The sequence below is a fragment of the Leucopleurus acutus genome (assembly GCF_964270905.1).
Source record: "Leucopleurus acutus genome assembly, chromosome: 10".
NCBI lineage: Eukaryota > Metazoa > Chordata > Mammalia > Artiodactyla > Delphinidae > Leucopleurus > Leucopleurus acutus.
In genome coordinates this window covers 3,866,751-3,893,856 of record NC_139153.1, presented here as the reverse complement: position 1 = coordinate 3,893,856, position 27,106 = coordinate 3,866,751, and positions in this window count along the sequence as shown.

Below are 27,106 nucleotides of genomic sequence, written 5' to 3'. Positions count from 1 at the left end.
TTGCACTTCAAGTTCCAACAAGCTTTAGATAGTCAATCTGACATTAACCCTTCATCTTTGGGTAAGGTTTCACAACCACCTGTGGGCACCTGACAGCTATCAAAGGATAGAAATTAGCTGCATCTCCAAGTGTAAAATCCCAAAGTCTCAGTCTTATCGAGCCCCTCCCTTTGTTGTTAGCAAACTGCCACCTAGCGAAGATAAGGAACACTTTTCAAGGTCACCTGGCTAATTTAGGGTCAGGGCTGGGATACAGCTGACTTACTCGATTGTCAACTTTTAAGGTACACTGTACAATAAAATTGATTTGCAATAAAACCTTTGTAGAACTGGCAAACAAAGGGGCGCAAAGTCAACGAGGCTTGTTTTCAAAGCCTATCTTTGAGTCAGCAAGATTAAAAAAAAAAAGGCTCTTTATACCATGATACCAAGTTCATAATTCAGAAAGATTATTTTTATTCATCTGGCTGGTTTTAAAGTTGAAGACTTCCATCTTCTTTAAAGTTACTATTTTTAAGAGAATAATTGAGCTTGGTTCTTAACATTTATGGCAACGGTTTGGCAAAGGATCTACAGTTTCTGTAGGTGGGCTGAAACAGCTACTCGAGGTCACCAACTGGCTGACGACTTAGCAGTTACCATCCAGCATGTCTTCCCGCCGACCCTGCGGGGCTCAAAACACACAAGTTCAAGGGAAGAAACGGGTCCAGGGCAAGCTCTGCCCATCTCCCCACTGGACACATGTCTGTGCTTTTCATGAGTCTTTGTGGGGCAGGAGAGTGAATAAGACTCAGCCCCGATATCAAGAAACTCAGGACCATCTCCTTATTCAAACCAAACGAAGCTCACATTCTAGGTCCCAGCAAGTCTACCTCTGGGCCTTCTGGTCTACCCCCCAGAAAATTTTGCATGGGTGCACAGGCAAGTTCAGGGTGGCATACTTGCAGTGACAAAGATCAAGAGCAGCCTAAATGACCTTCAAATGGCTTAATAACAAAGGGTATGTCCAAACAATTCAGCGAGGCAGGCGCTAAAAGAATGGCGTGCAGGACTTCCCTGGTGACGCAGCGATTAAGAATCCGCCTGCCAATGCAGGGGACACGAGTTCGAGCCCTGGTCCAGGAAGATCCCACATGCTGCGGAGCAACTAAGCCCATGCGCCACAACTACTGAGCCTGCGCTCTACAGCCCGCAAGCCACAACTACGGAGCCTGCATGCCACAACTACTGAAGCCCGCGCGCCTAGAGCCCGTGCTCTGCAACAAGAGAAGCCACCACAATGAGAAGCCCGTGCACCGCAACGAAGAGTAGCCCCCGCTCGCCGCAACTAGAGAAAGCTCGCACGCAGCAATGAAGACCCAACGAAGCCAAGAATAAATAAATGAAATAAATAAATAAACAAAAAGAATGGAGTGCAGTCCTGCACACCAATGCAGAAGGATCCAGAGGTATTGGCAGGCGAGAAGAACAAGAGATAGAACCACTGGGGGCATTCATGCCGCAGAAAATAAGCGTTCACTTACCTGAGTGTGTATGTGCAGAAAATATCTCTGGGAGGACAGGAACGAAACAAACGGGTGGTCTCCGGGGAGGGAGAGTCCACCTAGGGAGAGAAAGAGTCTGGCTTTTAGTTGTAAACATTTTTTTTGCCGCTGGCCGTTTTGTTCACCATGTGCAGGCATTGTCCTTTAACTAAAAAAGTTACTTATCCAAGAGAATCGAAAATATATGTCAGTGCAAAAACTTGTGCACAAATGTTCACAGCAGCATTAGTCATTATTTTGTCTAGCATTAGACAAAATGTGGAAACATCCCAAATGCCCATCAACATGAATGCATAAAGAATGGATGGATAAAGAAAATGTGGTCTATCCCTGCAATGGAATATTTTTCAGCCATAAAAAGGAATGAAGCACTGATATAGGCTCAACATGGGTGAACCTTGGAAACATTACGCTAAGTGAAAGAAGTCAGACATTAAATGCCATATATTGTATGAAATAACCAGAATAGACAAATCCATAGAGAAAGCAGATTAGTGGTTGCCGGGGGAAAGGGAAATGGGGAGCGATTGCTAATAGATATTGGGTTTCTTTTGGGGGTGACGAAATGTTCTAAAGTTATATAGTGGTAATTGTTGCATAACTCTGTGAATATGCTAAAAACCATTGGACTGTATATCTTTAAAAATTTTTATTTTTATTTATTTATTTTGGGGGCCACAATGTGTGTCTTGCAGGATCTTAGTCCCCCGACCAGGCATCGAACCAGGGCCCCTGCAGTGGAAGCACGGAGTCCTAACCACTGAACCCCCAGGGAATTCCTGAAGTGTATACTTTAAAAGGGCAAATTTTATAATATATGAATTGCATCTCAATATAACAGTTGTTTAAAAGAGTAGTTACTATACCTAATAGTTTCCTAAGCCTGCCGTAACAAAGTACTAAAAACTGGGTGGGTTAAAACAACAGAAAGGTATCATCTCATAGTTCTGGAGGCTAGCACTCCCAGATCAGGGTGTCAGCAGGGCCCTAGGGGAGAATCCTTCCTGCCTCTTCCCAGCTTCTGGTGTTTGTCAGCAAACCTTGCTGTCTCTTGGCTTATAGAGGCATCACTCCAATCACATGGCCCTCTTCCCTGTGTGGCTTAATATCACCTTCCCTTTGTACGTGTCTGTGTCCAAATTTCCCCTTTTTATAAGGACACAGTCATATTGGATCAGGGGCCAGCTGCATTAACTCATCTTAACCTAGTTAAATCTTCAAAGACTCTATTTCCAAACAAGGTCACATTCACAGGTACTTGAGGTTAAGACCTCAATGCATTTTTGTGGTGGATACAATCTAACCCATAACACTAAGTCTGTAAATGCTTTTGATAAGGAGACTGTATCTGCCCAGCACAGGAGAGAGGCCACATGCCAAGGAAAGTGCCCGCGAGAGTGTGATACGTTCAGGAGAGGGACTTCGGGCTGTGCAAGTTCAGGATAAAGGAGACCTTTGCTGGGGGAAGCAGGGATGACTTCCTGGAGGAGGCATTAGAGTTGGGCCTCTTGTCAGGTGACTATAGAATCTGTTGTCTGAATCAGGATATTTTGGGGCTTCCCTGGTGGCGCAGTGGTTAAGAATCCGGATACCTGCCAATGCAGGGGACACCGGTTCAAGCCCTGGTCCGGGAAGATCCCACGTGCTGCGGAGCAACTACGCCCGTGCGCCACAACTACTGAGCCTGAGGTCTACAACCCGCAAGCCACAACTACTGAGCCCGTGTGCCACAACTAGGGAGCCTGCGCTCTAGAACCCGTGAGCCACAACTACTGAAGCCCGCGCACCTACAGCCCATGCTCCGCAGCAAGAGAAGCCGCCGCAATGAGAAGCCCGTGCACCACAGTGAAGAGTAGCCCCCACTCGCCGCAAGCAGAGAAAAGCCTGCGTACAGCAGCGAAGACCCAACGCAGCCAGAAACAATAAATAAATAAATAAATAAATTAATTAAATAAAGCAGGATATTTTTGAGTCTATAGGGGATGTTATTAATAATCACATTAGGACAACAGGTGTAAACCAGGACTGTGGTAGGTCAGTCAGATTCCATGGTCACCTTGGTCTTAAGAGATGGTGACAATTTGAATATGCAAGGATGGGAGGAGTGGCGGTAAGAGTATATCAGATGGAGGGAAGAGCAGCTGCGGAGGCTCAGAGGTGGGAAACCACCAGATAATGCAGGGAAGGGCTGAGTCTGAAGACACGGAGTCTTGGGAGGCTGGGAAGAGCCTCAAATGACAGTCCGAGCTGTTAGGAGTCCTCAGCCAAAGTCCAGTGAGACTGGACCCCTGTGGTCAAATCAGGGGTCTTCTGGAGGAGGGGGCTGCCCACTGTGCAGGGAAGCACAGACCATGCAAACCCAAACCACGAAAACAACTACAGACAGTCGCTTTGCCCATCAGCCTGGAGCATGAAGCCAGCTCAGCTTAGGAGGCCAGACACCCCACCAATTCATCTGCTGAGGTGCGCCTGCACCCCTGGGAAAGCAGGCCTTTCTTCACTCCATTGCTCAGCTCTGATTAGAATCTGGAAGCCAATGCAGGTGTCAGTTTGGTTGCTGAAACCTCAGGCACTTTTTTTTTTTTGCTTATCGTTATTTTTGGAAAGATGTGTTGAAGATATCAACTTCTGAATCAAGTAAAAGCTGGTTTTTAGTTACTTAATCCCTTAGAAAGATATTGATCATCATTTGTTTTTCTTGTTAAAAAACATTTTAAAGAAAGGTGTACAGGGCTTCCCTGGTGGCTCAGTGGTTAAGAATCCACTTAACCACTGAGGCGGACGCGGGTTCGAGCCCTGGTCCGCGAAGATCCCACATGCCGCGGAGCAACTAAGCCCGTGTGCCACAACTACTGAGCCCCTGTGCCACAACTACTGAAGGCCACATGCCTAGAGCCTGTGCTCCGCAACAAGAGAAGCCACCGCAATAAGAAGCCTGTGCACCACAACGAAGAGTAGCCCCCACTCACCACAACTAGAGAAAGCCTCACGCAGCAACAAAGACCCAACACAGCCAAAAATAAATAATAAATAGACAAATAAATTTATTTAAAAAGAAAGGTGTACATTTGTGGGGGAGGGAGTAGGAGAAGCATTTACAGCAAAAAGCTGAGGTCTGAGTACCAGAGGAATCCGATGTTTAAGCCTTTACAAGCCGCTGGGGGCTGCATGCTCTCCTCCAGGTGCTCCAGGCTCCCTGGGATGGGACCCCCCTCCTTTGCAGCCCCCTCTCCCTGCTCCCTGTCTCTCAGAGCAGCTCCACCCCAGCAGCCCTCCCAGCTCTTCCCTTCAGCTCTAGGATCGCTCCTCTCCCCCTCTTTCTTGGTTTCCTCTCTGCTCCCCCACTTGTCAGGAGCCCTGGGGCTCAGTCCACGGTCCTTTGCTGTTCTCTGCCCACGTGCACCTCTCAGTGGCCTCCTGAGTCTACATGGTGATCACCCCAAGTGTGCATCTCCTACCACCCCCCACCCCCGCTCCAGACCTGTGTGTCCAGCTGCCTCCAGGACATCTCCCTGCCTTATCTAGTGGGCATCCCAAACCTTACTTGTCCTCAGTAACCCGACCCCAAATCTACTCTTCCTTCATTTAGGTCAAAATCTTGGAGTCACCTTTGACACCTCTAGTTCCCTCCTGTACCACAGCCAGATCGTATCCAGTATCTGAACACTTCTCTCCTCTTCCCCAGTGACCACCATGTCCAAGCTACCACCATCTCTCCTGGATTATTCCAACAGTCTCTTAACTGGTATGAGACAGAGATTCCAAATATGTGAGATCCAGTTCTCCCCTGAGTATCCATGGAGTTACGTCACCCTCACTATGCCTCTACTGACCTATCCATAAAATGGGAAAGACACGTACTCCAGACAACCTCTACCCAAAGAAATGTTTTAGGTCATGAAACATTGTTAAATATGGCTTGTATTCAAATAAAATAAAAGGAGGGACTTCTCTGGTGGTCCAATGGATAAGACTCCGTGTTCCCAATGCAGGGGCCGTGGGTTGCATCCCTGGTCGGGGAACTAGATCCTGCATGTGTGCCACAACTAAGAGTTTGCATGCCGCAACTAAGAAGTCCGCATGCCGCAACTAAGAAGTCCGCATGCTGCAACTAAAGATCCTGCATGCTGCAAATAAGACCCGGTGCAGCCAAAATAAATAAATAAATAAATACTTTTAAAAAAAAATAGAAGAAAGGGGGAGAGGGAAAGAGAGAGAGAGAAAGAGATTGAAGAGGGAGAAAGGGAAGGAGACAGGGAGGAAGGAAGGGAGGAAGGAAGGAAGGGAGGAAGGAGGGGAGGCAGGGGAAACTAGAACAAAGCCACTTGTTGGAACTCTGGTTTCCCAAATCCATTGCATTTCTTTCACCATCTCTAGCGTTTGGACAACTCAGAGATCCTTCAATTTGCACACGTGCCCGGGGACTTTGAGAGCCGTGTGGTGCCCTAACTCTGAGAGCTGTCTGAAGAACCCCACCTCTTGCCCCCAGCTCTGCCGCTCCCACCGTAGGCAGTTTTCCAGGTTTAGAGAATGCCTTCTCCCTGTGGACACAGACCACACTCTCTAGGAAGGTGAGGGATCGATTCATTTACGTGGACTCCAGGGAAGAAAGACAGTCCTAGGTACCCCTACGTGAGAAGGTGACCCTTAGGCACCGTCCGACCAAAACCTGAACAACGAAGCACCACGTCACACCCCTGCTTGCAACTCTGCCCTGTGGGAAAGCCCAGGCTCCTCAGCCGGCCTCCCCAGAACCCCCTGAGCCTGACCCGGCCAGACTCAGTGTCCCATAGAGTTTGGGGTGTATAAAATGATGCTGGCTCCCATGGAGACACTGGATCCCACAGCCCGACTCCCCCAGAATGCCAGACCTCAGCAAGGCTAAGTCTCTATTTGGTCTGCTGTGTCTCTAACCCCTCTCGGACAATCGTGGAACTATTTCAGTGTAGGAGAGGTCAGGTCTGGCTTGAGCCCCAGCAGGCAGCAGCCTCCAGCTGGAAGGTAGTAGCTTCCCTTTGTCTCAGCATCTTGACTTACAGTCACCTCTCTTTTTCCAGCAAAGTGATGCTCACTTTCTAGTTGACATAACACCACGAAGTTTCCTTTTGAAATAAATTTATTCGTTTAAAAACATAAGTGAGTTCTTGGGAGAAAATCATGAGGTCAAAACAGTCCAGGTGGCGTGTGGATGAAGTCATGGGGACTCTCGGTGAGACCAGCGTTTGTGGTCCTCTGCATAGACCAGGCTGCGTCCTGCCTCTCTCCCTCTGTCCCTGCTGTGCCTCCGCCTGGACCACCCTTTCTTCCTCTTCCCCTGATCTCTGCTCCTTGTTACTGCTCCAGTGTCTGCTCAAGCGTCCCGCTCCAATGGGCCGTCCTCGGCCATCCCACGCTCTCCATCACCTCGTCTCTTTATCTTGCTCAATTTTTTTTCTGAACACTTGTCACTTCCTGACATACTACATACTCATGGGTTCATATGCTTGTTTTCTGTCTCATCCATTCAGCATGTAACTTGCAGAGAATGTGTTAGTTTTGCTCATGGCTGTAACCCTGGCCCCTAGAGTAGTGCCTGCTTGTAGTATGTGCTCGATAAAAGGGTGCCAACTGAACAAAAGACCAAGCAGAGCAGGTAGGAAGTGATGAGGGGCAGTGTCCGCTGACCATCTTATAACTCTTCTCCCAAAGACACACCTGGAAAGACCTCTCCTCTCCGGCACACAGATTGAGCAGGCATATGGCTTCCTCTAAGCCTTGAGCCCTACCTTCCCCACCTGACCTCTGCAGAGCCCTGAGGTCCCTGCATTTGGCCCTGCAGTGGGCAGAAGTGGTCGGGCCTGGGGGGATGGAGGCGCTGTGACTTTGCTAAGGATGCTGCCGTGAGAGGCGGGGAGGGGTTGGAGTTGAGAGGTCTGAGTCAGATTTCAAGGAGCTCTTGTCTGCTTGGTTCCCACCACCATTCCCTACATGGCCAACTCCCAGGAATTTTTTTCTCCAGTGAGGTGACCCCGGGAAAGGCAGGCAGAGCCTGTGGGGAAGTCATGATGATGATGATGATGAAGGAGGAGGAGGAATTATTTTTAGACAGCACTAAACCAGTGTGGTAAAATGTGTGTGGTGAAGTCTCTTTCCTTCAGAATCTCCATCTACCACTAGGGCTGTAGGATAGGGTTGGTCAAGTTGATTTCTAAGGACACTTCCAGTTCTAAATGAGGACAAGGAAGCTGTTAGAAAGACTGAGGCAGAAGAACATATATGCGAAGAAAAAACAAGATGAGAGAGAGAGAAATATCATATCTCTAGAAGCACGGACATTCCACAGTTAAATAATGCATCTCTCTCCTAATCCTACATTCTAGCCCAACCGTAGGCTAATGCTAGAAATTCTACCACTAAAGCCTCAGCCCTCTCCCTCATATACTTTTTCTGAGGGGCAGGGCACTCATTTTTTTTCTCCCACAGATACTTTTATCCTTAGGAAGGGTATAACTCTAAACCACAGATGAAATAGTTTTTAACTTTGCTGTGTGGAGGATGGCTATCTGGACAACTGTGTTGAAAAGGATCCTGAGGTTGTGTTTAGACTCAATGAGGAAAAATCCTCTAATTGATTAGCAATGTCTGCTGAGGGCAAGGGAAGGAGAAGCAGAGGCACGAACACCACTCATCTGCCCTCCCCAGCTCTGAGTCAGGAGATGGGGGCAGGGAAGTAAGTGAGAAAGTGGAGAAGGGATGTCTTTTTCTCAATCTTCTCTCATGATATATAAATTATTTTATCCTGCTATCCTATACTATTCTTTCTTTTTTTAACCTTCTTGGGGAATTTAAAATAAATTTTACTTGTAGGTACTTTTGGAAAAAGTAATACATAAATATAAATAAGCTCAGGACTGCTCAAGGTGGACAGTCTAATAGGAGACCCTCACCACAAAAAGCTGGCACCTCCCCTGCCCACAAAGGGCTATACATCACGGTGAGTATAATGGGAAGGGGACCAGTCCTCCTGAGAGTCTGCAACCTGGCTGCCATCCCCAGCAGATGGCCTCCCAGGTTAACGTGTCCTGTGGAGACCACAGCCAAAACCTATTGGATATTCAGGAGGTTCTGGGGACACATAGCATGGGCGGGGCACACTCCCAGCTGTAACCACCCCAGGCCAGACCACCATGTGAGGGTCCAGGCTCCAGTAACTGAGGACAGGGTGGGAGTCAGGTGACCTGTGGTTGAGTCCCAGCTTTGCCATCAACTTGCTTCTTGACAAATAGGGAGACTGAAGTACAGGAGGAAAGGGCCTATTGTCCTGGGTCACACAGCGAGTTGGGTCCAAATCCTCCCAGTGCCCTCCTCTTAGGTCTTGAAGGTCATATGGATTCTCAGAGTTTCTGAGTGAATGGGAGTGAGGGTCTCTTAGGCTCAGATGGAGACACGTATGAAGAAGAGCACATGTCCCTCTCACCAATCCTCCCTGGTGCACATGGCAGGCATCAGTAATCAATCATGGCAGTGTTTGCCCCTGACTCAGACACAGGCTCACAGTCCTGCTCAGAACAAGCCCTTGGGAGCACCCACCAGACAACGGGCATTGAGACCAACCTGTTTGCTATTCCCGTCTGAGTGGAAGTTGTCCCACAGGAAGGAGGAAAAGAAAACACATGCTGGGCACTTTCTAAGCGTCAGCCATTCTACACCAAATAATGCCAACTTTCAAAAATTAATTTTAAGGCAAGGTCGTCAGTCTCATTTTACAGATGAAGAGACAGAAGCACAGGAGCAAAGGAACAACCCAAAGGTCCACCAAGAAGACACTGGAAAAATAAACCATGGCACCTCCACAAAAATGGAATACTCTGTAGCTATGAGAAAGATGAGGTTGATTCAGATACCTGTAGGGGAAGTATCTCCAAGATACATTGTATCGGTGACCTATTACAACAACCAAGCTGCAAAACAGATCCTCCAAAACTCTGTGGCTAAAAACCACTACAAATTTAGCTAATGGTTCTGAGAACCTGAGGGTCAGCAATCAGGTTGGGCTGCTCTGGGCAGTTCTCTGGGCTCCTACACACACCTGAGGCCAGGTGTGGGTTGGGTAGGCGGCTTTGCTGGTCATGGCTGGGCTCTCCACTCTCTGGGGCCTTGATTGGGGCGACTGAGCTGACACCCCTGCTCACGTGTCTCTCATCCTCTGGCAGGCTAGCCCAGGCTTATTCCCACCGTCAGCAAGGCTCCAGAAGAGTTAGCAGAAGCATGCAAAGCTTCTTGAGGCCTAGCTCGGAACTGGCACACCATCTCTTCCACCACATTCTTCTGGCCAATACAAGGCATCTGGGCAGGCCCAGGTTCAAGGCAGGGAGAACTAGACTCTGCCTCTTGATGGGAGGAGCTGCAAAGGCACGAGAGTGTGCACGGAGACAGGGTTGTGTGAAGGACTGTGGCCATTTCTGCAACCAACCACATCTATTAAGCCACATAAGCAAGCTGTGAAATCATGTGAAACATTGGTCACCTTCAGGGAGTAGAATCGATAGGGATGGGCAATTCGGATCTTCTCTTGTATTTAGCATGTGTCCTTTCATGATGTTTTATTTTTGTTTCAAAAATGAAACATTTTGACCTAAAAGAAATAAAGAATTTATGCTTCAGGTGTTTTTTCAGACTCATGAAATGATACATGTGCAGAGAAGAGGGTGCTGGGGGTGTCATCTAACACTGTTTGCTGTACTGAGAGGTCCAAAGCCCCCTAAGTGAACACCAGTGGGTCCTGCTTAAATAGCCATCCAGGGCTCCACGTAATGGAATTCTGTTTACCGTAAAACAAAGAATCAGACGGCCTGAAATGTTCTGCTAAACTGCAGGACGTATGCAGTGAAAACAGTGAGTGTGTGCCCATTCGTGTGAAGGGTGTATAAACTCTCTCTCTTAGGGATGCAGGGAGCCGCTTGCTCTTCACATCCTTTCAAACCCTTATGATTCTTGTCACATGAATATGGCTCCTCTTCCAAAATAGACAGAAGTTTTAAAATGATTTGTTTTTAAAGCAAATCTAGTGAACTATTACATTTATAATGGATAAACAGCAAGGTCCTACTGTATAGCATAGGGAACTATATCCAATCTCTTGGGATAAACCATAATGGAAAAGAATATTGTAAAAAGAATGTATATACGGTAAAACTGAGTCACTTTGCTGTACAGCAGAGATTGGCACAGCATTGTAAATCAACTATATGTCTACTAAAAAAAAATATATATATATATATACATATATATGTATAAAAAAAGAGGACTCCAAAAAAACAACAAAAAAGTAAACTTAAGTTTTAGAAAGAAATAATTCTATTTAAAATGCCTGGGGGAAGGGAGACAAAGGATGACATAGATTTTGTTCCAACCACTGACTCACTCTTTGACCCAAGGGTAGGTCATTGGCTATCTCTGAGCATCAGTTTCCACCAGCAACAGAATGGGACAAATCTCCCTGGCTCACTCCCAGGTCACTGTGAGCAGGGCCATTGTGTTAGCCAACTCCGTGGGTGCCATTCACAGCACTGTCCATGTGACTGGGGCCCCTTGGAGTTGTGCAGTGCACAGCATAGGCAACTGGAGGAGGCAGCCTTGATGTGAGGCTGAAATGGGCTAAGGGTGGGGAGAGAGATCTAGCTCTCTCTAGGGTGAGAAGGGTGTGCATGCTTGAGCGTACAGAATGTGACAGTGCATTCCTCTAAGAGAGCGTGGACTTTCTGCTGACATATGTCCTGTGGACACTGGCTAAGTAGATGGGACGATCACTCTGTCCCCTCCCAGGCTCAGGCTCCTGGGTCTTCTAGGAACCATGCCTGAGACAAGCAGGGGCCACACTGCGGGCTGCTGAGGCCTCACACTCCACCTCTGGGGGCCCAGGCGAGCTGTCTCCTCAGGCCCTTCCCATGCTGGCTCGGAGTCTCTATCCCCAGGGTGGGGATGCAAGAGAGGAATTTCTCACACACCAAGATGCCTCCCACTTTTCAAACTGAGAAAAGTGGTAGCAGAGATGGTAGCCCAGTCAGAGAGTACTGGGCTTGAATCCCAACTCCAACACTATCCTTGGAACCTCTGAGTCTCAGGTAAAGCCCACAGTAGTGGGTGGGGGAAGATATCTGAGTGCAGAGGACCCCAGCCAGCCAGTCCTAAGGGCCCCAGCTGACCCCCAGGCTGATCCTCAACTCGTGTCCCAGCAGCCCAGCACTGCGGGTCAAAGAGAGCCACACAGCTGATATCAGGCACACGGAGGCTGCACAGCATTGCAGGGCCTCACAGCCAGCTTCAGGGTGGGGAGGCAGGAGCCTCCCATCCACCCCCTTCCAGGTGGCAGACAGCGGCCTCAGCCTCTCAGTTGCTGTGTGACTTTGTGTGACACCCCCATCTGTCCCAACAGATCCTGATGATCCAGTTTTCTGACAAGCCCTGGGGGCTCTCTAGGCTAGGACTGGGGCTGAGGGTCTGTGTGGCATGGGAGTGAAGCGGAGGTTTTCAGGTGGGCTGGGGCCAGGACTGGGAGACTTCCGGACGAATGGGCAAGGTGCCAAACCCTCAGAAGTGTAGCAGGCCTCCCTGGGAGCCTCCTAGTCAGGCCTCCACAGTTCATGAAGGGTCGGGCCAGCAGATCCAGGGGACACGGCAAGACTGCCAGGCACCTGGTAGGGAAGGAAGACAGGTGTCTTCAGCAGGCTGACCAGCCTGAATCTACAAGAGAAGGACATTTACAAGAAGTGGCTTTTTTGGGCTCCTTCATCTGAGCGCAGAGGCAGGAAGCAGGTTCAGGACACCATGCAAGTGGTGGGGGGCTGGTCCTGAGCCCCACTTACAGTCCTCTTGTCCGCTGCCAGCTGTGAGCCCTTGGGCGAAGCAGCCACTTCCTTGGCGTAGCCTTGGAGCCAGAATGATCACCCTGTGGTCACAGACCATAACTGTCCTACCATATTTAGGGACAGGGATGGGTGAGGAGATGCCTCATCACAGGTGAGAGACCCCTTCAGGAATGGCCAGTAGCAATCATGTCTGGGAGTTCGTTCAGACAGTCATGGGTTCGCATCCCGTCTCTGCCACTTGACCAGCTTGTGTCTTCACGGGCAAGTGACTTCACACCACTGAGGCTCAGTCTTCATCTGTGAAATGGGGATGATATAAATACCCTCCACAGAAGGGATGCAGGGCTTTAGCATGATCCTGCATGTGGATTGCTTATGCAGAGCAAGCCCTCAGTAAGCCATAGCCCCATCAGGATCACTGCTAGCCATTGCTTCATGATTATGAGCAGTAATAGTAATCATCACATGAGCCCCTTGCTCTGCCTTCATTCCCTCATCTGTAAAATGGGGACAGTAAAAGGGCTGACATCACAGGGTTGCTGGGGGGATTCTATGAGTAGAGTGTTTGAAAGGGGGTGCCTGGCACAGAGTGAGCACTCAGTAAATGTCTGGCATTTTTACTATTACTGTTTCACCATCGCTGTTGTTGTTGTCATCTTTTAGCCCCGGAAAAGCTCAATAAGCCACCACAGTCTCCTCCAGGAAGGACGCACTCACGCGCCTACACTGGGAAAGGGAGGTTCAGGGAAGAGAGGTCCCTTGACCAGGTCAAGCTTCCCCTCCTCCAGCCCAGTTGCGGCTCTCCCCCGGGGCGCATCTGCAAGCATCTGCTCCTGCCCAGGAGCTGGCAGCGGCCGGGAGCCGGGAGGCAGGGGCTGGGAGCACGCGGGGCCGCACGTGGCCGCCCGCGCCCGGCCGTCTGCGCGGGGAGGGTTTGGCCGGCCGCGGCCGCCGCTGGAGCCGGGCCTGGGACGCCTCTGAGCGGTCTCGGCCGGCCCCGCGTTAGCGTCGGCCCGGTGAGCGCTAGGGGACAGCAGCGCGGAGCAGCGAATCCCCGCCCCCGCCCCCCCCCCCCCCCCCCCCGCCCTCGCCAGAGCGGCGGTTCTCCTTCCACCTACAGCCACCTTCCCAGAACCCCGACTCCCCAGGTCATAGCGTCCCGGGGAAACACGAAATCGTCCTCGATGTCTTCTCTTTTTTCTGTCATCCCCAACATGGTCAGTTACTCCCGTTGACTCTCTTCAGAACCGAGTCCAAATCCAGCCGCTCCTCCACAACCCCGTGGACTCTGCGTGTCCAGCCACCATCCTCTCTCCCCCGTACTATTGCAGTATTGTCCCCGCTCTCACGCGTGTCCTGCTACGCGGCTGGCACTGCCACAGCTGCCGGTGTATTTGTTGTAAGCTACCTTTTGTGTTAAAAGGGCAGAAAAAGAGTGCGGATTGTTTGAGCTTGTATTTGCGTAAGGAAGCCACCCTGTCCTGGTAGCGACATGATGGAGACAGTTTAGAGGTGGAGCCCAAAGCCTATAGCGTTTGGGGGCCCCTTTAAGAAAAAGAATAGAAAATTAGGTACAATAGGTGAGATTTAGGATGAGAAAAGTAATCATAGAAAACTGGAAATTTTGGAAAGCTGGCAAACGCCACAAACATCACAAAACCCAGAAAAATAACACAATATTTGTATTAATTAACTACCTGAGATGCCTTTATAATCCTTTCCCCCCAGCATTTCATTGATCACCTTTATATGATGACGCTTTCGTCATATTATCTATAAGGAATTAAAAGATAACCCAGCTTTTTCTCTAATGATGAGCCCTATTGAATTGTTTTTATTACTACAGACTGTTCAGGAACATTTCTTTTAGTTTCACAATGTGTACTTGTAAGTGTTTTATATAAACACATAGATTTTAGCACCAATGTCAGATTTAGAAAAACGCCCATCAGGTTCATATATGACCTGTTACAGACCGCTTGGTCGTAGCACAGCTATAAGTTTGTGCCCTAAAAACACAGAAATTCTGATAAATTGCATTTCGTGTGGTCATCCCAAAAGAGGGAAAAAAATGTACTGTGTTTTAATTGTATATGCTGCTTTATCCAGTCTATTCTTGCAGGAGAGAACTTTGGTTTGGACCAGGCGTCCACAACAGCACCGAGAAGCAAATCCTCCATTTACAATTTCACATGCCTGATGATAGGAAGAATTTTCTACAGAATGGTTTCTCGCTCTTTGAATTTCAGGCCTGGTTTTCCTTCACCTTCTGCATGCTTTCTGTGCTGGGTGACACAGAGCATCTTCATATGGTGATACGAACTCTGGACCAGTATCTCTGAGTTACAATCCAGGCCAGTGGGCATGGGCAGCTGTAGGGTGTTCCTGAAAGCTGTCTTCTACACCAGGATGGCTGGCAATAACTTAACCATACTTTTAACCACATACGTTTATCTCAGTAAACTCAAATTAAATGTATCTCCAACTTAACTTCCCCTAAGCTGGATCCCCCAAATACCCACAGCCTCTCCAATACCACTAAACATGAGAGAAAGAGGGATGGATGAGATTCACTGTAGAAAGAGAGGGCTTGGCTGCTTGCAGGTGAAATATATTACTTTTGCAAATTTTGCACACATGACCGGTGAACATAGCGTTGGGGCCCCACCTGGGAACAAGCAAGGAGCCCGTGTACAGGAGAAACCCTGAAAACATTTTCTGAGTGCTATGGTCTGAATGTGTCCCCCACGCCCAAATCCATATGTTGAATCCTAACCCCTAAACCTGATAGTACGAGGAGGTGGGGCCTTTGGGAGGTAATTACATCATGTGGGTGGAGCCCTCATGAATGGGATTAGTGCTTTTATAAAGCAGATCCCACAGAGCTCCCTAGCCCCTTCCACCATGTGAGGACACAACAAGAGGTCTGAGACCTGGAAGAGGGCCCTCACTCGACCGTGCTGGCACCTTGATCTTGGACTTCCAGCCTCCAGAACTGTGAGCAATACATTTCTGCTGCTTATAAGCCACTCGGACTATGGTATTTTGTTATAGCAGCCAGAACAGATTAAGACACTGGGCTTTATAGTAAACCCAGCTCCGGAACACAGGATCCTCATTGGCAAAGTGGGGATTATGATAATAAAAGCACCTGTGTTATGAACAAATTATTATATGCAAAGCACTTAGATCCATTTCTGGTATATAGTAGGTGCTTATTAAACATTCGCTGGATGAACGACTGATGAAAGAGACCTGTAAACTGTAAAGTAAATGCCATTCAAGTTCTTTAGTCCAGTTAACAGTTGGCATAAGCCAGACCAATTCACTGAAGCCCTTGCATAGCAGATTTGTCAAAACCTGGTTTTAAGAAGAGAAGTAACTTTATGTACAGCAGCAGCTAGGGCTGGGGCTCTCCCAGGGGGTGGGGCTGAGAGCATCCCAAGGATGTGGTTATTTAGCCTCCATTCACAGCCTCAGGGATGAGGGTCCCACTGCATCTGGGGGCTCCTCCCACACATGACTCCAACATCTGCTCCCTGTGGCCCCCTCCGCCGTCAAAGAGAAGAGGGCCCAGCCCAACAGGCAGAGGTTCCGGAAGATGAGAAAGATGGAGGCTCAAGTCACACTAACCTTGAGAACAGAAAGAATGAGAAGTTTTAAGCTCTCTGTAGGACAAGCAAGGGAATCAAGAAAGAACATAGGAGGTCATCTAGTGGAAGAGGAGAGAAACGGACAAAAAGAGCATCAGTCCCTGGGGGAGAGAGGGAAGTGTGCGGGCTGGAGGAGCAGCTCTCTTCACTCTCCCCCCAGACATTGCTCCTGCGCCAACAGCTATTCACTAGACACCTGTGCTTTGGGATACAGCAGTGAGCAAGGCAGACAAAACCCTCTGCTCTCAAGCAGCTTAGATTTTGGTGATGGAGACAGAAAATAAACAAGTGAGCAAAGGAATAAAGCAAGAAAGCAATAAAGACATGCAGAAAATGAAGACAGACTGAGGTTGTAGGAGGCGCCAGGGGCTACTTTACGCTGAGGGGCAAAATGTGTGCTGAGACCTGACCAGTGAGAAGGAGCCGATCCTGGGAAGATGAAGGAGGAGCACGCCGGGCAGAGGAACAGTGAGTGCGGAGGCCCTGAGGTGGCCGTGGCCTGGCATGTTGAGGGAAGACGTGGAGTGGAGGCAGCTGGGGGAGACTGGCGGGGGTGGGGGCGGGCATGGGCGCAAGCTTAGCCTGGAGGGCAGGGAGTCAGGTATGCAGGATTTTTTTAGCCAGGATATTGACTGATTTTTGTTTTAAATATATAGGATTTCAAAGAAAATACCGCATTCTACTGTTCAGATGGCCTGGTACTTAAAGTGGTGCTGGGAGAGAAATCAAGCATTTATAGAGCACCCACTGTGATCCAGACTCTGGCACAGGGTCCTTCATGGCCATTTTTTCCATTTGCCTCTTAAATGGCGATGGAGCCACCTGATTTCCATTTTTCAGCTGATCCAACCGCAGCCCAGAGAGGTGACATGATTCATCCTGTGTGGGAGAACTGGAAGGTGGCTGACCCCTAGTCTGGCCCATGTTTTACTAGAACACAGTTTCACAGCCCTTCCTAAAATGGGTGTGAATTCTTTAACGTTAATAAAGTGATCTGTCCGCACTTTATTATCTCCTGTGCTACATGAATGTTATCACCTCTTTTCAATGGCCTGGGAAATATTTCTGAGACCTTGAATGACTAGTCACAGCTCTGTAGCTGCCTTTTATCCTTGGTTTCCAGCGTCTTCCCTCTGAGCAGGATTGCTGTGACCTGAACTCCGAGTTTAGATCCAGCCAGCACCAGTGGAAAGTAGAGGCCGCTTGCCCATCCACTGCCTTTGTGCAAATCAGAAAAAGGCTCCCTTTGCTCAAGACACTTGACTTCCAGCTTCCAGAAAAGCGTTGTAATAACAATTCTGTTAGAGCATCCTTTGAGGCCACCTGTTAAAAACTGTCCTCATACATATGTGACCCTGTGCTCTCTTTGATGTGAGAGGTGCGCACTTAGCGGCGGTGCCCTTGTGCAACGCACAACCTGAGTGGCGGGGGAGAGGGGGCGGCAGTTCTCCAGGCCCCTGCAGAAAGCTCTGAGCCCCAGAGAAAGGAGATCCGTTTGCAAGTGGCCACACTTAACTACACATATGAACATGGCTGTAGCCCAGGGGTGACCACGACTGTCCAGGTTTTTCTAGAACTGCCCCGCCCATCAGGACATTGGGTTCTGGTTCACCTGTCATCACCACTCTGTCCACCCCGAGTGTCACACTTCCCCCACCCTGGCCACTGCCTCTGTACCTGCTGCGGGTGTGAAATGTCCCGGCAGCCCTGGCTTCCCACACATTCTCCCGGCACCAGGAGATGAGGCCCCTGAGCTGCCCCCTGCAAAGAAGCCCCAGCTCGCCTGTGGGCACCCTGGGGCTCCAACACTCACTGGGCCCCCTTGTAGCTAGCACCACCTCCAAACGACATGGCTCATCTTTGAAGCCTTTCAGCTCCTAAATTTAGAAGCGTGGATTAAATCCAAATAAATGGAGAGTTATGTAACTTCACATCCCTCTCTGCTGTCCCTCCCCTTGGAATAATCAGGCTTAATCGGCTAATGATGGGGCCCTGAATGCAGCCCCAATCCTCGGAGAAGTTATTAGGCTTATATAAGAAGTGACATTGGCCTGGTGTATCATGAGGCTTTAAAGTACATTCTCTCTCTCACTCTGTCTTTCCTCTCTCAATCTCTCCCCGTCACCCACACATTCTAACACACGCACACACACTCCCCCAAGCATGTCCATCAAACACTGAAGCTGCTTAGCTAGTCTGGGATCAAATGCATGCAAGCTGAGAGGTTTTACTCATCAGGTGGTTCAAATATATCACCTAAAAATAATTCACCTCAATCCGTAATGACAGCTAATCCAGGAAAGGAGGAAGCACTTAGCCATAAAATTATAGACTATTTAAGGGAAAAGGGAGGTGCAAGGAGGGAGCTCTGAGAACTTCCTAATCATCCAAACTGTCCAGCAATAGAATGGCAAGCCCAGGTAAGTAGTGAGCTCCCTGTCACTGGAAGGGAGTAAGCAGAAGTTAGGGATATTGGACAAGGATTTCTGCAATGAGTAGATTCTGAACGGTAACTGACACGTATACAGAACATTTAAACAAGTTATGTGCCAGGAATTGTGCTCTATAGGCATTATAAGAGGGATGGCAAATGGTTTCATCTCAAATGCCAAATCTTCTCTATTGGGAGTAGCTACCTGGAGCTCTGGACACAGAGCAAGATTCTGAGGCTCAGTGAGAAAGAATTTTCTTGATCATTTTGCAACGTTTTCCTCGGTGGAAAGGAGAAAACTGATGTTTTAATCAATTAGTAATCTGCCATGGGTGCAAAGGAAGAGAACAGAAGGTGCTATTTGCCAATGATGTATCTTGTGCTTTATCCATCCCTTTACAGATAAGGAAACTGAGACGCAGAGGTTCACGGCTGGTAAGTGGCAGAATCAAGATTTGGACCCAGAGGCTCCAGAGTCTATGCTTGCCTGCCTCTCAGCAATGGGAGGAATGGGCCCGGGGCTGAACATGCACCACCAGCCAGCAATGTACCCTTGTTCCCAAAGGACACAGGCATTTGAGTTTGCAGCCTCTAAGTTGTGGGCTCAAGGAGGGCATCTTCTGGGTCGGCAGGCTGCGAGGAGGAGGCACGTGGGCTACTCCCTGACCCTGGATGGACCCTCCACACCCAGCACCCATCTCTGACCCCCAGCATTACTGGAGATGATGAGGAAACTGAGGCCCCCAAGGGTGGGCATCTGTCCTCCTCAGACCCTGAGCCTGGTGGTACATCAGAACCCAATGGTCCTGGCCAGGGAACACGTTCTACAGCAAACACAGTGCAGGAAACCCAAGGGGATAAAGGGGCCATGGCAGGGACCCAGCAGGCAGGATGTGCCTCTTGGCCCAGCTTGCCACGGGAGCTGGCTTCTCAGCCCAGCCTGCACCATGCCAGCTCCCCGAGGACATTAGCACCGTGCCATGAGCCTCTGGATTGGGTTTCATGGCGGCCCCCAGTCTCAAGTTGAAATTGCCCCTTCCCAGCCACAAGGCCCCCCATACCTGTCCCCCACTCCTTCAGTCCTCAGACTGTGGCTACCTGGCCAGCTGCCATCGTGGGTACTTCTCCTCTCCCTGCAGGCCACTTTCAACAATCCCTCACTCCCCTCTCATCACTCCTCCATCCTTCCTGTGCCAGGGGCGTCTCTCTCCAGCCCTATTTTTCAGCTTCTGTCCCTACCACTTCCTGTCGGGGGGAGGGGGACATCTTTTTACCCAAATCCTTGCTAAGAAACAAAGCCACGTGACAACAGAGAAGGTTTCAAATGGGGCCATGCCAAGACCTGATGCATGGGAAGTCCTAGAACAAGGAGGAGAGCGTGGTGTGGGGCTGGTTGCAGTCCCAACTGCTGGCGCTCTCCTTGTGTGCAGATGTGGGACTGAGAGAACAAAGGCAAGGCACACACATGAAGGCCACTCAGGACCTTGGCCAGGACCTTGAAGTTGCATAAGCCCAAGGGCGTGGCTGCTTTTGTGTTCTGTGCAGATGGTGTCCTGGGACTGTGCAGGCAGGAGAGGGGTCATGGCCCCGGAGGCCAGGAATGGAGACCGGTGTCCCCTCCCTTGCTGACGTCTCACCTTGGATCCTCTTCAAAGTGGTCAGAGTTTTACAGACTCTACAGAAGTGCCCCCGCCTTTAAGATAAACCCCCAAGGCTCTTCATCCATGGGAGATAAGTCAGGGGGTGAAGTTTCTGGATACAGAGGGTGGACCCTGAACGGCTGCTCTGGTTCAAGGACTTGAGCCCTTCTGCATGGCTCATCAACGGGGAGCTGCCTGAAAAGTCACCGAGACTGGTCATTTCCAAATACTTGGCATCAGGTCGCTTTTTGCAAACAAATTCTTTCTTGGAACCCCAGGCCATGAGACAAATAAGAAACGTGAGGTATCGAGGTGGGATGGGCCCGCGACCCCTCCAAAGTCACTGGCAACATTGTGTGTGTGTGTGTGTGTGTGTGTGTGTGTGTGAGTGTGTTTGCGAGTGCTCTCTAGGTGGGAGGCCCGAGTTATCGTGATTCTTCAAGGGCTACTTGCCCCAGGAAGGGTTAAGAAGGCCTGGAAGCACCCGCTGACAGTCTAGGATACTGTGATTGTCACATCTATTTTTGTCACCTGTTTGCCTTGCTAGCTTCGTGTTGCTCCAGCTGACATTTAAATGAGTTTGCATTTGCAGAGCCCACACCAACTGGTGCTGTGCGTGCTGTGGGTGTGGGGGACGCAGGGGAGGGCCCAAACCCAACAGATGGAAGGGGAGTGGATGCTGGAGATTAAAATGTGGTCCCAGACCATCAGGAGCTGCAGGGAGCATCTGAGATGCTTTAAAGGGAGAAACCGAGGTGCCACAGAAAGAGCCAGAATGTAAATAGGATGGCCCCACTCCAGCTTCTTGTTCTCTGATGTGCTGTGTAGACTTGGATAAGATGCTTTCCCTCTCTGTTTTCACCAGGCATGAGGACCATGTGTCCCGAAATGTGAAGCACACAACATGGCCTTAGATGACATCAGTGCACACGCAGAGAGTGATTCTTTTCTGACTCCCATTGAACCCTCCTTTCTGATTACATCCAGGGAGGAAGGCTTGGTGCGGTGCTGGGCATCTGGCACACTTCGCTAAACCCTGCAGACCTCCCTGGCAATGACTTGGCTGGCCTGGCGCCCTGGGCAGCCTCAGTGTCGGGTTGGATTGTGATGCACGTGGTTTTCTGGGCACTGCTGCGTTCTACTTGTGCACAGTGTACCAGTGCCCTTTCCAGCAGAGATATGAATGAAGTCTTCTAAATTTTTTAATGACCTTAAGTAAAGAATGAATAAATGACAACTGAACACAAAATATTAAGAAAATGATTGTACAGGAGCGACAGGGGTATGACAAAAATGTGAAGTTGGGATGAGAATGGCCAAAGCTATGGAGACAGAGCAAGCAGATCTCCTGGGTTCTCAGAAGCTCTGTCACGCTGGACCCCATCCACCCCGACCCCTGGAGAGGGTCCTGCTGGCCCCGGTTCTGCCAACGACTCCGGAGCAGTGGGGGGCTCTGAGCAAAGGTCTGGGTGGTGACAAGGAGACAAATGGCCTTCAGGTGAGTATCTGAAACTGGGGCACATACCTGCCTTGGGTACCAGGATCTGGTCTGTGCAGTTTGTGAAGACCTGAAAACTGAGGACAATGAAAATCCGCTTCTGTGTAGTTTAAGACATTTCCCATTACAAAGGCAGGGTGGCTTTATTGTGGTAGGGAATGCAAACGTCACAGACACTGTGGGTGATGTCCCTGGGACCCAGGTACCTGAGAGGCCCCAGCCCAGTAGCGGCCAAGACTGGACTCTGTGTCAGGCCATCTGGTATGAGCCCTGCGCTGCCCACATGACCTTCGGGCGTGCCCTCGTATTAGCTAGGACTCTGGCCTGCAAGCAACAGAAGAGGCTCAGCTGATTCCAGCCAAAGATACGGGGCCTTCTTGGAAGGACAGGAGGTCACTCTTGGAATCAAAGTCTCAAAATCAGCGGGGCTCAGGTGAGGGGGCCTAGGGGCAAGGACCTGCAGACAGAGTCTTCAAGGAGAAGACGTGTCACAGGACTCAAGAGTCAGAATCCCCCGAGAGAGAGTCCGACCCGCCAAGCCTGGGTCACGTGCCCAGGTCCTAGAGGAGAACAGGGCACCTGACTGACAGTCTTGACCAGATAGCCAACGCTGAGGCTGTGGAAACTGGGGTGCCCCTCCCAGAAAAAGGGGTAAAGAATGCTAGGCAGGCAAGGAAAGCACGCATCCACTCTGCTACCATGCTGTCGCGTGCCTCAGTCTTCTCCTCTGCAAACAGGCATAAAAATGTTCCGGCCCTTTGAGGGTGGTAGGGGGAGTTAAATGATGTCACCGTGCGGGGCCTGCTCGCAGTAACTAACAGCCCATAAATGTCAGTGATGGGCTTTTTTACTGTTTGTTATAAGAGAACACAGAGACAAGCCACTGTCAGCCAGATGTGAGCCTAACAGATGCCACATGCTCCTTTCGGTTACAGCCAGGGGCCCTGGAGCTGGCAGGCGTGCGTTCAAGTCCTGGCTCCACCACCAAGTCGCTGTGCGGCCCCAGGCAAGTGACCTCAGCCCTCTGAGCCACAGTGGTCACATCCGGCTACCTGCTGCTTCCTGGGCACAAACCAGTGTCTGCAGGGCAGACGGCAGCATGCCAGGCCCAGGGGCTTGGGGCAGGTGGGCGCCTTCTCTGGGAGGCTGTGTTCCTGCCCTGGAGCGGGACTGCTGGGCCCTCACAGGGCAGCAGCCACGGGGGGCAGAAGCAGTCCCCCCGGAACCACATTTTCCCACCAAGGATGGCTCTGACCATGGGCCCGAATCCCCAGTATCTAAAGCTGGCCACTCAGCCAGGGCTGCCAGGCCTGCTGCTTCCCGTGGGCATGGAGGCAGGGACTTTCCCCTCTATCTGGGCTGCCTTGCACACAAGCAACCACTATGGAGCATCTGCTGTGGTCTCCACAGCTTCATCCTCCTGCCATAGACTCTGGATCTGGATTGCTGGGGTCAAACCCCACCGCACTGCTTACAGTTCACATGACCTCAGGCAAGTCACTTCAGCTCTCTGCACCTTACTTGATGTTCTATCTGTAAAATGAGGAAACAATAGTTCCTTTCTCCTGGTGTGACTATGAGGGTTAAATGAGATACATTTGTAAAGCACTTAGAACGGGGCCTGGCAGTAAAAACATACCACGAAGTGTTAGCTGTTGTCATCATCATCTTTATCACCGTCAGCATCGTCTTTGCTACCACTTCCAGCATCCCTTGACAGGTGGGTGTAGCCCTTTGGGGTTATGGGGTAACTATTATTATTATTATCATTATTATTATTTTTGGCCACACCACATGGCTTACAGGATCTTAGTTCCCTGACCAGGGATTGAACCTGGGCCCTTGGCAGTGAAAGCACCGAGTCCTAACCACTGGACCAGCAGGGAATTCCCTGGGGTAACTTTAAAGGGCACAAAGACACACCTGGCTTTAAGAACCTTAGTTTTGTCTTTCGCTGGAGCTCTCTGGAAGCTGGAGTACATGTGATGCTGACAGCTAATGTGTATTGAGCACTTGCTGTGTGTGGGCACTGTGCTGAGCTCTCTGCATGGATTGTTTCGGCTCAGCACTGTGAAAGAGGTACTATTATGATTGTTCCTGTATCTCACATGAGGAAACCCAGCCACAGAGAGGTTAAGTAACCCACTTCCCATGTGCACCAGCAGGGCTCACGGGTGCAGGCAATGAGGCCAAGACTGGCCATTGTAGGATGAAAAGGAATTTATGGGAAGGATGTCAGGTACTCATGGAATCTTCAGGAAGACTGGAGGAAAAGGCTTAGAAACAGGAAAGAGCCTGGACAGAGAAAGTGGAAGGAGCGACAACTGGACCTGTGCCACAGCTGGACCATCTCAGCCACCACTACCTGTGTGAGGGATTGCTCCATTGCCCCTGCATCTTGGCACCTGTCACTAAAAATTCAGCCTGTGATCTGGCTTCCAGAGCCAGCGTTCAGTGCCTGGTGGAGGCTGCCCGTGCACATGTTATAAAGCATCGGTCCCCAACCTTTCTGGCACCAGGCACCGGTTTCGTGGAAGACAATTTTTCCATGGACGGGTGGTGGGGGGCCTGGGGTGGGGTGGTTCAGGCAGTAATGCGAGCGATGGAGAGCGGTGGGGAGCAGCACACGATGCTTCACTTGCTTGCCCACCGCTCACCTCCTGCTGTGCAGCCCAGTTCCTAACAGGCCATGGACCGCTATAGCCTGGGGGTTGGGGACCCCTGTTATAAAGGATCCAAGGCCAAGTCCAAGGCAGCAGGATTGATTAGAAAGCCGTGCTCCGTGCTATGCATCTGCCACCCATTGCCAAGTGGCTGGTTCAGAGTTGAGAGGCCCTGGTTCCAATTCAGAGTTTGCCAACTTCTACTGTGTGACCTCGGGCAGTCTCCTGGCCCCAGGTCCCCGGGGTCCAGGTGTGGTCAGATGGCAGGGATCAGCCTCCTGGACCAAAACATATCCTGCAATGGCTTGTCAGGCTGCCAGAAAGTCCACCATTAGCCACACTGGGTAAAGGCATCAGCGATCCTAACACAGCAAGTACTCAGCAGATATTCTCTGTTAATACGAAGGTTTGGGCTCAAGAGACAATAGTCTCAGGCCTCCGTCCAGCCGAGCTGTAACCAACACGGAAAGTGCTCTCACTTTTACCTCCCAACGCCCTTCACCTTCCCCCACAGGCAGCCCCTGGCTCTGCTGCTCGTGCCTTCCACATCCACACCCACATCCGTCCTGTCGGCCACCACCCCACACGCTTCATGCCTCTTTCCACACACACCCCTAGTGCCAGCCCACCACTGCCCCACATGAAGGGCACCCCTCCAGGCCTTCACCCACGGGGTGCTGGCCGGGCCAGTTTCCCTCTGCGAATGGATTCACTTTCGAGACTTCCCTCCCTCCCCGAGCCTGTAGCTCCCTTTGCATCACTCAGGTTTCAAACCCAGAACATGGGTTTCCTTTACTTCCAGTCCCCAGAAGGCAGGACTAGTCTGATGATCTCTGCAGGGAGCACACCAGCAGCCCCCATCCCTCCGCAGTCACTAACACGGAATTAAAGGAATCCACCCTCACTCCACCCACTCACCTGGCCCCTCCCCTTGCCCCTCACGTCCTCCCCAGGCTCAGACCCCTCAGCCCACACTACAATCCCCACCCACCCCCAGAACTGCCTTAAGGGGAGGACCAAGCAGCTCTTGGGTAATCGTGGCTGATCCTAGCCTCCGGGCACAGATTGTTTCCCAGAACCTCAGAGTTGGGAAGAACTCCCAGATGCTCCCAGGCCAGTGGTTTCCATGGGAATTCCCTGAGGCACTGGTTACAACGCAGGTTCTCAGCCCCCCTCTCCATGCTCCCACACCCTCCACGAGCCAGCACTTCTGGGTCAGGGCCCAGGCAGGAATCTGCACGTAAACCTGTGCCCCAGGTGATGCTTGGCAGACTGAGCAAACTCAGACCTCTCCAAAATCACTTCTATAGGACCCTCCCCCAGGGGACATCTGGGTTGGGCACCTCGGTGTCTACTATGGGGGCCAGGGAGGTAGGAAACTTTTATTTTCCACTTTAGATCCCTCTGTATCGTTTTAGTATTTTACCATGAGTATTTATTGGGTCTATATATATATATATATTTTTTTTTTTTTTTTTTTTCGGTACGCGGGCCTCTCACTGTTGTGGCCTCTCCTGTTGCGGAGCATAGTCTCCGGACACGCAGGCTCAGCGGCCACGGCTCACGGGCCCAGCCGCTCCGCGGCATGCGGGATCTTCCTGGACCGGGGCACGAACCCGTGTCCCCTGCATCGGCAGGCGGACTCTCAACCACTGCGCCACCAGGGAAGCCCGGGTCTATAATTTTTTAAAAAACAAACAAATAATAGGGCGAACATTTTCAGTGAAAGTCTCTCAAGATATCTCCAGAGGCCCAGTGGCAATGGGCCAGCTTGGCTTAAAGCTCGCTCAGGGGTGTTGGGTGGCCGGGAGGAGAAAGAGTCAGGGAGTCCTTGGCCTGAATCCCACTCCACCATTTCCCGGCTGTGTGCCCTGGGGCAAGTTGCTTTCCCTCTCTGATGCTCAGCTTCCCCTCTAAAGAATTCGGATAATTACCCTCCCCCTTATGGGTCTCTACTGCGTATTCAGAGGGCCAGGGGAGTGAGGGCACCTGTGAGTGAGCACGTAGAGTGGACGCTCACTGGTGACTGGGGCATTCTCCAAGGTTCTTGCTGGGGAAGACGGGACCCTCCCAATCCCACCCACATTGGAGGGTGATCTGGAAATGCCACACAGGTGAGCTCTTGGGTTTGGGTCTCTGTCCCTTGACCTTCCTGTCCTAGCAATGAGCTGAGAATCCCCTGCTCCAGCTAGTAGCCTCCCTGGCCAGCAGCTTCTGTCACTACAGGCCACCCCCGTGGGGATCTAAGGGCCAAGGACTCTGACTCAGTCCCTCCCTGGGCCCAGCCTCAGCTTCTCCCTCCACTCTGCATTCTACCCCAGAAATACCCAGCAGCTCCTAGCTCCCCACACAGTGCAGGTGCATGTGCATGTGCATGTGCAGTCTCACATCTCTGGGCCTGTGTCCACCCTGGGCCCTTGCTTAGCACATCCTTCACCCTCCTCACTGCCATTTTTCTAGTGGAAATCCTTCCAGACTGTGCTGAAGCATCCTGTCCTTCTTGAATACTTTGCATGACCCCCTTCACCCCGTCCCATACAGCCCAGCCCCAGCTTGACCAGCTGTGCCCTCCTCTGCAAACCCGCCCTACGCTTAACTACTCCAGTTCTGTTCCCGGCCCACACTGAATCACAGCGTGTCTGGGTCTGGCTCTACCTCCTCACCACCTTGGGCAAACTAGCTCTACGAACTTGAACTTCTCCATCTGCCAAATGGCCATATACCTGCTCCCTCTCAGAGCTGTTGCGAGGATTCCAAACAAGGCCAAGGTCCCTGATGCGTGGTAGGTGTCTAATAAATGGTGGCTGAAAATGCCAGCTCTGGGCCAGGG